Below are 12605 nucleotides of genomic sequence, written 5' to 3'. Positions count from 1 at the left end.
TCCTGTTGCGGCCACCATTTTCTTTGGAGCTAATGACGCGGCTTTGCTTGGGAGGAATAGTGAACGGAAACATGTTCCTATTGAGGAATACAAAGAGAACCTTAGAAAGATTGTTCTGCACTTGAAGGTTATCCTTTCTCCTGTCTTTGTGAACTTATTAGTGTTAATACTTTGTTGCAACTTGCAAGTCAATAGTCTCATTTTCCAGTTCAGGATGTCTCTAAAGAATAGTCTTCTCCACTTATAATATTTACTTTCTCATTTGATTTATCTGGAAATGCTGAAATTTTCATACATACTTTTGATTCTAATTCGAGTCAATTGATTTGAGTGAAAGAGATAGTATTACTGGCAGTAGAAATATATCCTTGCGTCTAAGAATTTTCAGATTCTGGTTTCACAGTCAAATCAGGCTAATCAGTGTTATTTCATGGTTTGCGAGTATGAACACTAAAACTGTTTTGTAGGTCGTTCTTCTAAAGTTCTGTAAAAGTTGTTCCTTCTGCATATTATCAGACTTATTGGAAGTTTGGAACTTTTACTAGACCCGTTGTTTTCATGCTACATAATTTACCCTCAAGTATATTCGACTTGTATCTATGATCATCACTTTCTGCTTGTATATAATCACTTGTCCCTATAAATTGCAGAAATGCTCCCCCACCATGTTAGTGGTGCTTATATCTCCCCCACCTATTGACGAGCAAGGCCGCATGGAATATGCACAGTAAGTCTACTCTTCTTATACATGTCCGTGGTCTTTTATAAGATACACTTGTATCATTCTTTATAAATCTTTGTAGGTGGACCTTGTTTCATGCGATAACAGAAAGTATACATTAAGCAGATTAGCCATGATTCATGAATGCTGTCATCTTACGTTAGCAGAATGGTAGTTGTAGATTAATTATCAAAAGTAGGGGCATTCCTTTACTTACATATATAGATAGCTTTTCTGGTGCAATTTTGGTGAAAGAGGTTTTAATTTTCCTAGAGGATATTAGTTTCTAGAAGAAAAAGAATCCCATAGAGGTCTACTGCCATAAATCATGTTTTGAAACTTCTTTCAAAGGTCTATGTGATATAGTCGTTGTAAAGGCGAATTTTTTTATGTGCATGGGCATCTGCATATCTTGGATAGTTTAGGTCTTTAGTTTACAGTTGATTTATTTATATTCTCGGCTGCATGCTTCAAACGATATTTTCATCTGGTAAGATAATTCGTGTTGCATAGTCTGCATACAGTGTGACCGCTGTTTTGTTTTTGGAGTTTTCAACCTGCCTTGATGCTAATGCCCTTTAGTTTAGGCAACCAAATAAATTGTCCTTAATATATTGCTGGTTGTATTCGAAGTTTCATTCAGATGTTTATGTATTTCTCATCATTCATGTTATCGTTAATCGGTAAATGAGTCAATTTTTTTAAATTATGCTTTGTTTAACTACTAATTAATAGTTATGCTACTTATTACAGTTTTCTGAAAAAACTTATTCATCGGAAAATGTGGATGAGGTTAGAGACATGTCGGTCGAGTATTTGCTCAAGCAAAAAGCGGATCAAGAAAACAAAGTTGATGGTATGGAAATAACTCCATGAGTTTCAGTTCCAATTGTTGGTTAATTGGTGTGAATGATTATATTTTGGAATTGATTTTTGTTTTACGTTTTTGGAAATTGCGATGTAAAGTTTGACGCTTATGAAAATCACAGTTTATGTAAAGCTTGCATTTTGAGCATTACTTGTTGGAAATTTTTTTTTGGTAATATATGGGTTATGGACTTGTTCTCGAATTATTACAAATTATTTATTATAACAGGTGTGGTTTTGTGCGTTTGATGCCGGTTGGCCGGTATTTATAGAGGTGTAAACGCAGGTTGAATATGCATATTAATTAGTTCTTAATATATCGCTGATCGACCAGGTGTATTATTTTGCTATTATCGTTTTTTTTTAAAAAAAAAAAGGTTGCAAAGAGACCCGTCAGGTGTAATAAAGGCTCTCTAGTTATAATAAAAAAAATTCAAAGAGACCCCATATCAAAGATATTAGGTCTTAGTTTGTAAAAAAAAATAAAAAAAAATAACAAAGAGACCCCTTATCTATATATGAGGTCTTAACTGCTTTAATAAACAAAAATAAAAATATTCAAAGAGACCTCCTATCCTACTTATGGGGTCTGAACCATTTAAAAAACAGATCTCCCATCTCTAATAAGGGGTCTCTTTCCCTTCTAAATTATTTTCACCAGCTTTTACATAAGAGACCCTCTTTCTTACGTGGGGGGTCTCTAGATTTTAACAAACAGACCCCCTCTCGATGAGGGGGTCTCTTTATCAAAGAGACCTGTGAGATAGAGACCCCTTGAAAGGAGATCTCTTCAGCCATTTTGGAAGGGTCTCTTTGTCCTTTTTTGTAGTAGTGAGGCATAAATCATCCATAGACAGCCCAAACTGTCTTAATCTGTCTTTAGTGTTCAATCTTTCTAAAACAGCTAGCTAGGTGATAAATCTATGTTTAGCTTGGCCTAAACGACACCACACAACACTAGCCCAGTAAACTTTTGCAGCAGCAGGAAGAATCAACTTGCCATATGCTTTTTTGATTGAATATTTCTGAATAGAACATAACTGAGCCTCAGACAGATGGGCTTTCATCAAATCTCTAACATAACAGATAGATCTCCAGTACCAACTATCTGTGTTCTTGGGGGAATAATCCCACCACTGCTCCCCTTTGATGTATACAGAGAGAATCCACCTAACCCAGATATTATCCTTCTGAGTAGCAATCATCCACACATGTTTTCCCATAGCAGCTAGGTTCCAAAGTTTTAAGTTAACAAGCCCCAACCCACCTTCACTGTTTCCAAGCTACCTTACCAGGGCTACTAGAATCAGCAGCACCCTTCCAAAGAAAACATCTACAAATGCTATTAACAGATTTGAAGATACTCTTGGGAAGAATCATAATCTGAGCCCAATATGTTTGAATAGTCATCAAAACAGATTGCACCAAGGTTAGCCTACCAGCAAAAGACAGATTTTTAGAACTCCATGCTTTGATTTTGGTACAAATTTTTTCCACAATTTTTTCACATTCAGCAACACAAATCTTCTTTGAACAAATTGGAATGCCTAGGTATCTAAAAGGAAAAGAACCCTTAGCAAATCCAGTCATGTCCAGAATTCTCTGCATTGTGGAATCACTCACACCAGAACCATATACTGAAGTTTTAGAAGGGCTTGCTTTTAAACCAGTGGAGAGAGAAAACAGCTGAAAACCTTGCATCAACATATGTACTGAGTTAAAATCCCCCTTGCAGCACAGAATGATATCATCTGCAAAACATAGGTGATTCAATTTGATCTCAGTACATCTGGGATGAAATTTGAACTCCTTCTTCTCACCAACCAACACCAGAATTCTTGATAGATACTCAATACACAGAACAAAAAGTAAGGGAGAAAGAGGATCACCCTGCCTGAGCCCTCTTTTCCCTTCAAAGAAACCATGCAAAGAGCCATTAATGGATAGAGAGAATTTAGGAGATCTCACACACTGCATCACCAATTGAGTGAACTGAACAGGAAATTTAAGGGCAACCATCATTTCTTCAATGAAATCCCATTCAACAGAGTAATAGGCCTTCTGAAGATCAAGCTTAATCAAACACCCTACAGAGTTGACTCTCCTTTCATACCCTTTCACTAAATCTTGGCAAACCATGATGTTATGTGCAATAAATCTGCTATGCACAAAAGCACCTTGGTTTTGAGAGATCAGATTAGGCAAGACATTTCTCAACCTGTTGCATAGCACTTTAGAGATGCATTTGTACAAAGTATTGCAGCAAGATATAGGTCTGAACTCTTGAACACTCTCTGGACATTTCCCTTTAGGGATGAGGGTAACACTTGTAGCATTAATCTCCTTCAGTAATTTCCCTGTGTTCAGAAAATCCAGAATAGCCTTGCTTACATCATCACCAATTTCCCTCCACATACCTTTAAAGAAAGCACTCCCAAACCCATCAGGACCAGGAGCCTTCCCACCATCAATATCCCACATTGCTGCTTTAATTTCATCCTTGGCGAAGGTATGATTGAGCAAACTAGCCAACTCATCAGACACCAATGGCCCTTTGTTCACCACTGTTTGTTTAACTGAGGTTCTAGCATCCCCTTTTGTGCCCAAAAGCCATTTATAATATTCTAAGAATACATCAGGAACTTGACCAGGAGCAGAAGTCCAGTTACCATGCATGTCTTTAATAGAAAGAATTGTATTTTGCACTTGTCTTTGTCTAATAGACCTATGAAACACAGCAGTGTTCTCATCACCCTCCTTTATCCACACTGACTTGGCCTTGTGAGCAAGAAAACTCAACAAAGCTTTATGAGCAGCCAAATACTCCTGTTGAGCTTGTTTTTCTTTATTAGCCATCTCAACATCAGCAGGGTTTTTGTGTAATTCATCTTGCAGCTCCTGCAGTGCATGAGCTGTTTTAGTTTCCTTAGCCTCAATATCACCAAACCCCTCCTTATTAAGCTTTTTCAAAGCAATTTTTACATTTTTCAGTTTCTGAACCACCTGATACATGGGTGTGCCAGTGACAGACATATTCCAGGCAGTCATCACAATGTCTTTGTATTGAGGAGCTTCTTGCCACATGGGAAAGAACTTGAAGGGCTTTTTCCCTGCTGCCAAATGAGGGTAAACAGAAACAATGCCAGGGCAATGGTCAAAGTAGCCCTCATTTTTAAAACATACCTCAGTATTTGGATATTGAGTGATCCAAGTCTGATTTATCAATACTCTATCCAGTTTAGAGAACACTCTCCTACTGCCTTGTTGTTTATTATTCCAGGTGAAAAAAATACCATTTAGTTTAGCATCCACCAAACCACAAGTATTAACACAGGACTGAAAATCCTGAATTTCATGTAATCTGACTGCACTACCCACTCTCTCATCTGTGTTGAGAACACAGTTAAAGTCACCCATCAAAATCCAAGCATCATTAACTGAACCAGCAATAGAGCAAAGATCTTTCCAAAGAGCAACTCTATCTTGTTGAGAATTATGAGCATATATAAAGGAACATTCAAACTGACTCCCATTTTTTAGTCTAATGGCACACTGAATTAGCTGACTGGAACTGAAATAGGGGTTCACCTGGAATTCAGATGGATTCCAAGCAAGAATAATCCTACCACCAGGGTGACACATGTTATTGGAGGTGAAAGACCAACCAGCAAACAAATTAAGGTACAAAGCCCCCAGATTGTGAGCTTTGACCTTTGTTTCAAGGAGACAAACAAGGCTGCACCTATTGTAGTTCAAAAAGGTTTTTACATCTTTTTGTTTGGTGCCCCTATTCACCCCCCTGACATTCCAGAATACCATTATATCCATTAGAATCAGGAGGGATTCCACCTCCATCATCTAACACCAATGTATCACCTGAACTGTCATCACCAATTTGGCATCCAGTGCCCTGGAAAATCTGAAAAGAGTTAGCAACAATCACTGGACTATGCCTCTCTTGCCTTACATGAGCAGTTTTGCTGGCTGTTACAAACCCATCACTCTCACTAGTGCTAACAACCATGTTGGCAACAGGTTGGTTTTGGACTGTTTGGACTGTCTTAGCCACCCAAGTTTTCTTCCCTTTTTTCTTCCTACAATCACTAGCAAGATGACCCAGGAGTTTACAGTGTTCACAAACAATAAGTTTCCATTCATAACCCACATTGATTGTTCTCAGAATACCATGTTCATCATGAAACTTAACACACTCAGGTAAATTCTGAGATAAAGCAACCTCAATCTGAACTCTAGCAAACTGCAATTTGTCCCTATTGATTGTTGCTTTATCAGCTTGAATGAAGTCCCCAATAGAACTAACTATCTTACCCAAGCTCCTGTTCCCCCAAAATTTTAGGTCGAGATGTTTCAGATGCACCCAAATAGGTACCACCTTGACTTCTTCCTTGAAATCCACAATATCTTTGTGCCAAGGTTTACAGATTACTGGTTTTTTTGTCAAAAGAGGGCTTAATAGCAGTTAAAATTTTGTCCCGATTCTCCACAGTGAGTAACCTAACCAGAAACACACCATGTTCAATCAGCACAACCTTATCCACCCCTAAATCTTTCCAAATTCTCCTGCAGAAACCCTCAAACGCAGAGAGAGGTGGATTTGCACCCAAGACAGCACAAATTACAGCAGAATTCCAGTAATCTACTTCATCCTGAATATCATCTAGTTCTATACTCACAACATTATCAGTTTCATCAATTTTGTCATCGCAAATAGGATTGAAAGTGGGAATGGGGGATACCTGACTATGTTTTCCTGAATTCATCACTGACAACCACGACGAGAAAGTACGGTGAGATTCCGATCGTGATTTTAGTTCATTGAGGGAGGTTCGAGGTGATAACACCACATTCTCATCCACCAAAGTATTCGCATCATCTGTTGATTAAGTTCCATCATCATCCGAATCAATCTCCAATGCCCTTACCCCAAGAATCTCATCCATTGATTTCGTCTTCTTTGCTTGTGAATCCGAGACTGGTCCAGAAGGTTTCTTGCCGTTCTTCCGAGCTTTTGATTTTCCAGCCATGGCGCCGGCGCATGATAAGGAAGAGGGTTTTATCCTACGCCGAGAGCAAACTTGGCTTAGAAGAAACCTTACATATGAAATAATCTGAGAGTTTGGTCTCAAATACTAGTTACTTTACTAAATCATGATAATATGTTATTAATTACTAATATATATTGTTATATTTGTACATATTTCATGTTTCGTCTTCTCGACCATACATTAGTAGAAGTAAGACTAGAGTCGTCTAAATTATCACTTGTAACAATGTGAAAAGGTAAATGTAACCCTTATCGTTTACTAAAATTCCCATACAGTAAACCAGTAATCTCAAACTGTATACGCTTATCCATTAATTATTTGTAAGAAATATTGTTATATATAATATTAAAACTAATTGAATATTTTATGAATGATGACCAAATTTAAAGCGAAATTGCCAAATCAAAACTTGAAATTAAACAAGAAAATTAAGTTCGATCTAACCCGAAAATATCCGAACTAAACTGAAAAAACCCGATCTGATATGATCCATACTTAACAAAACTCATTCGTATAGTTGGATTTGATGATTTGAATTTTGAACCAACTTATTGAAGTGATTTAGGCTGAATGTATAGTGCATACTCCGTAACATTGAAGACTAATTTGATTAATATATGTTGATTTTACTTAAATATTTAGAGTGAGATTCACCTGTTTTCACTTTATCAACAATAACAACAGTAAAGCTTTAGTCCCAAAATGCTTTGGGGTCGGCTAACATGAATTGTCGTAGGAGATCGTTATTGTCACCAATCAAACCAGAAAAGTGCGGCAAGTTAAAAGGATAAACAAGAAAGAGAGAGAAAGTGAAATTAATGAAAGTAAGATAAGAGGAAAATATAAATATATTACATAAAAAATATTATAAGGGATAATAAAAATAAGTTATGTTTGAAATACATAAATAAGTAAAATACGTACATTCCAAAATAATAATAATAATAATAATAATAATAATAATAATAATAATAATAATAATAATAATAATAATAATAATAATAATAATAATAATAAAGTAAGAAAAGTCAAAATGAAAGTTGTATAAGTCAAACTAAGTCATCAATATATATTCTTTCCCTCCACTCTGTCCTATCCAAAGCCATATTTTCCTCTATCCCAAAAACGCTCATATCCTGCTCAATCACCTTCCTCCAAGTTTTCTTAGGTCTTCCCCTACCCGTTGCAATTCTATCACTTTACCACCCTTCTAGCCTCCTAACCGGGGCATCACGTGATCTTCCGCTTACATGCATGCCCAAACTATCTTAAACGATTTCCCATCATCTTAAACTCAATCGGTGCAACCCCTACTTTCTTCCTAATAATCTCATTCCTCATACGATCCTTTCTTGTATGCCCACACATCCAACGTAACATGCGCATCTCCGCCATATTCATCTTATACACGTGACAATTTTTCACTGCCCAACATTCTGTGTCGTATACCAACGTCGGTCGAATAGCCATGCGGTAAAATTTCCCCTTTAATCTTTGGGGCATGTCTGGATCACATAGGAACCCCGTGGCACTTTTTCACTTCAACCAAACTGCTTTGATTCTATGAGCCATATCGCCATCCAATGTTTCATCCTTTTAGATAATAGATCCTAAATAACGGAACATTTTAGAGACTTGGACAATTTTTCCATCTAAGGTAATCTCCCTTGTCTCTTTGTCTTGGACTCCACTAAACTTACACTACATATATTCTGTCTTGTTTCTACTCAGCCAAAAACTCCGAGATTCCAAAGTTTGTCTCCATAACTCCAACTTACTTTCCGCTCCTTCTTTGTTTCATCAATCAACACAATATCATCTGCAAACATCATGCACCAGGGTATACCATCTTGTATTGGCCTCGTCAATTCGACCATGACTATAGCAAAAAGAAACGGGCTAAGTGCGAAACCTTGATGCACTCCAATCGTAATAGGAATTCTTCGGTCTTACCAACACTAGTTCTCACACTCGTGCTAACTCCCTCATAAATGACCTTGATGATATCAATATACTTCCTCGTAATTCCTTTCCTTCTTAATTCCCACCAAAACATTTCCCTCGTTACCTTATCATACGCCTTCTCTAAATCAATGAAGACCATATGTAAATCCTTATTCTTATCCCGATAATTCTCCATTAACTGGTTCTCCGAAATATTCACAGTTCTCCTTAATATTTGCTCAATAATCCGATCCCAAAGTTTCATAGTATGACTCATTAGTTTGATTCCTCGGTAGTTGGTACAATCCTGGACATCACCCTTATTCTTGTACAAAGGGATGTAGTACTTTTCCTCCACTCTAATGGCATCCTATTACTTCCCCAAATCTTGTTGAAAAGAGTTTTTAACCATACAACCCCTCTCTCTCCCAAACATCTCCAGATTTCGATAGGTATGTCATCGGGCCCCACTGCCCTCTAGAGTCCCAACTTTTTAAATGTCATTTTTGAAGGAAATAATGCCCTTGGTCCAAGTATGCATTCAATGTTAAGTCTAATAAATGCGGTTCAGTATTAATTAACAAGTTAATAATTCAGTGAGATCAAGTGAGCTGAATGCCTAGCTAGAGGCCGCTTCAGTTCAAGTGGAATTAATGATATTAATCCACAGCTTACTCTTGACTGAACCCGTAGGGTCACACAACTAGTACGTAAACGGATCAAGTATTTAATGGCATTAAATACTCCATCTATGGATATTCGGAATCGACGGATCTTGGTTTCATTGGGAGCTGAGATCGTCACAGGCAAGAAAAGAATACTCCGGAAACGATGATATTGCCGGAAACGGAAATATGGATCGTATCGGAAATATAAATATTATCCAAGTCGTAGATGTTGCCGGAAACGGAAACATGGTACGTATCGGAAAATATTATCGGAAATAGAAATATTGCCGGAATCGGAAATATTGCCGGAAACGGAAATATTGTCTGAATCGGAAATATTATCGGAATCGGAAAATAATTCCGGAAACGGAAATATTAAATATTTGTTCGAAACGGAAATTGATTCCGGAATCGGAAATGTTAAATATTGTTCGTATCGGAAATGAATTCCGGAATCGGAAAAGTAATCGGAAGCGCGTCGTACGAATTAGCATCGGACGAGCTTGCTAGACGAAGGCCCAGCACGAAGCCAGGCCCACGTCCAGCAAGGGAAACGCGCGCCACAACACGCCAGCCCAAGGCTGCGCCAGGCCCACCGCAAGGCAGGCCCAGCGCGCGCCCAAGGCTGCGGCAGTCGTGGGCTGCGTTGCTCGGGCTGTGCGCGCGCGCGCATGGCGCCCCTCGTGGGCTGCTGTGCGTGCGTGTGTGTTTGTGTTCACATACGAAACCTAAAACGTACAGGATTCGTTTAATGATTAAATTCCTAATCCTATTTGATAAATTAATTAAATAAGAGTTTCACTAGGATTCTAATTTAATTAATTCGTATCCTAGTAGGATTCCAATTCTCTTTCCATACCCCTATAAATATGTGGCCTGGGTTCACAATTTATAACGAGTTTTCAAGTATTCAAAGTGAGTTTTTGAGAGAAAAATTCAGTCACATACCTTGCCTAAAAGTGCCGAAATTATTAGTACCTTAAGGGCGATTCTAGTTGGTCAATCTTAACTCTTAAGGCGGATCCGGACGTGCTGTGGACTATCTACGGAGGGACGACACTTGGAGTCCTAAAGACTTGTTCTTGTTCGGTTCGGGCGCAGCTAGGGAAGGCACGCAACAAAGAGTATGCATCTAAACTATGCTATATGATTATGTGTAAATAATATGTATTCCTGGCTAAATGGTTTTTCCGCATGATTTATGAATTGTCATATGTATCATAACCTAACAGTGGTATCACGAGCCTCTTATTATTTTCATAATCTAAATTGCATGAACATGGTTAAATATTACAAATTTGCAAGAATTAAAAGGGGTGATTAATTTTCGTAATTGTTAATTAATTGCAAATTGCGTTTATTTAATTATACGTACGCAGGTTTTCGGCAGTTTCTTCGTTACTCATCCAAATCGAGTGATTTTTGTGTCAATTCCGCATGTAAAAGGCATTCTAAAATTTTGACAAAACGAGTATTTTTCTGCCGAACCCAGAATTCTTAAATTCGGAGCCTAACTATGACTTTTCGAAGGTTTTAGTTTTTCGAATGCAAAATTTCGTAAATTTAAGATGTTAAATTAAATATTTGCGATTCTTGTTGATAAATCTTGAATTTTTTATTGACCTACTGTATATGTTTAACAAGTTTGAATGCCTAGCCTTGTTAATTATGCAATCTAATTTGTAATTATGATTAATTTGTTGAAAATTAGAATAATTTAGAATTAATTTGATTTTCATAATTAATTATAATTTAATTAGATACCTATGATTAAAAACCACCATAAAAATTGTAAATTTATGATAAATTTTAAATTTTTATGACCTAGGCTTGAATCCATGTTAATCGGAAATCAATTGAATAATAAATTTTCGATTTTTCGCCCTAAAATTATGAAATTAATATTATTTATTAATTTGTCATTAATTTTAAATATAAAATTTTAAATTTTATGCGATTCGTTCGTAAAACTTGCACGCACAAAGCAATGGACGCTACGTGTTACCCTTAAGGGGTGTTGTATAATGCGGGCATGTGACGACGAGCAAGGGAGCTCGTCGCCCATGCGACACGAATGCAATGAGCAAGGCCATGGTGCACGAGCACAAGGCAGTAGCCCTGCCTTGCGTCGTGGGCTATGAGCGATGGACGAATGGGCAATGGGCGAAGGCAAGGCACGGCAGTCGCGTGTGGGCAGCAAGCGAGCTGCGCCACAACGCGCACTGCCTCGCGCAAGCGCGCGCAGCCTCGCGCGGCAGCGAGCTCAAGCTCGCGTGCCACGAGTGTTGCGCCCAGCGTCGATGTCTCGCGCAGCGAGCGCTGGCTCGCACAAAGCAAGCGCTGGCGAGCGCGCGCAGCGAGCGCTGGCTCGCATCAAGCGAGCGCTGGCGAGCGCGCACAGCGAGCGCTGGCGAGCGAACGCAGCGAGCGATGGCTCGCGTGCATCGAGCGCTGGCGCGCGCGCAGCGAGCACAAGCTCGCGTGGAGCCTTGCGAAGGAAAGCAGCAGCAGCTATGCGACGCAACGCATGGGCTGCGCACACATGGCCAGCGATGGCTGTGTGTGTGGGGCCCATGGGCGTGCGATGCGTAGGGTGTTTGCGTTGCGATTAGATCGTTTTGAATGTTTAATTTGAAATTTTCAGTTTACGTAATTTTAATTAATTTTAAAATTAATAATTTAAATTATTTTCTTGGATTTTAATTTTGAATATTGTAATTATAATAAATTTTATTTATTCTAATTATTTTACTAAAATTAAAATCATGAATTAATTTAAATACGACTGAAATTAAATTAAACTTTTGGATTCAATTATAAATTTATATGAGCTTTAAATTTTAATTAAATTTGTATGTTTCCGGTTAGACTAGAAATACATTTTTATGTTTAAAATTAGTAAAGCATATGAATTTATTGGTTTGAGTGGGAGCCCTTTTTAGTCATAAACTCTTGATTAGGTCTACAAATCCTTAAGGTTAAAACAACTTGATTAGAATTAATAAGGACTGAATAATTGGTAGATTATTGGTGCCCTTGATTAATTGCTGCAAATGTTTACGTGATGCATAATGTGTTTTACTAACCAGCTATGTGGGCCATTCATGATAATGAATGGGTGAATGGTATATATTGTATATGTACTGTTTTGCAGGTTATGAAGTGACTAGTATGGCCCAAATAGGATAGAAAATATGGTCTGCGTACCATTAATTTGAATGTAATTGGTCTAAAGTACCAAAGTTGTTTTTCAATTCAAATATGGTCTGCGTACCATCAAATAGTTGTAATTAGTTTTAATTATAGCTTATCCTATTTGAAGAAAATGGTGCCTCCCAC

General features: G+C 37.8%; 1 long non-coding RNA gene across 1 annotated transcript; it reads left to right on the top strand.

The window, feature by feature from the left end:
- LOC130460021 (uncharacterized) lies at positions 1 to 1664 on the top strand. Its single transcript, XR_008919839.1, has 3 exons — positions 1 to 127; positions 651 to 727; positions 1475 to 1664. It is a non-coding gene; the product is annotated as an uncharacterized lncRNA (long non-coding RNA).
- The last annotated feature ends 10941 nt before the right edge of the window (positions 1665 to 12605 follow it).

The sequence above is a fragment of the Spinacia oleracea genome, chromosome 4 (assembly GCF_020520425.1).
Source record: "Spinacia oleracea cultivar Varoflay chromosome 4, BTI_SOV_V1, whole genome shotgun sequence".
Classification (NCBI taxonomy): domain Eukaryota; kingdom Viridiplantae; phylum Streptophyta; class Magnoliopsida; order Caryophyllales; family Amaranthaceae; genus Spinacia; species Spinacia oleracea.
The sequence above is the reverse complement of the archived record's forward strand: the minus strand, read 5'-3'. Positions and strand labels throughout refer to the sequence as shown.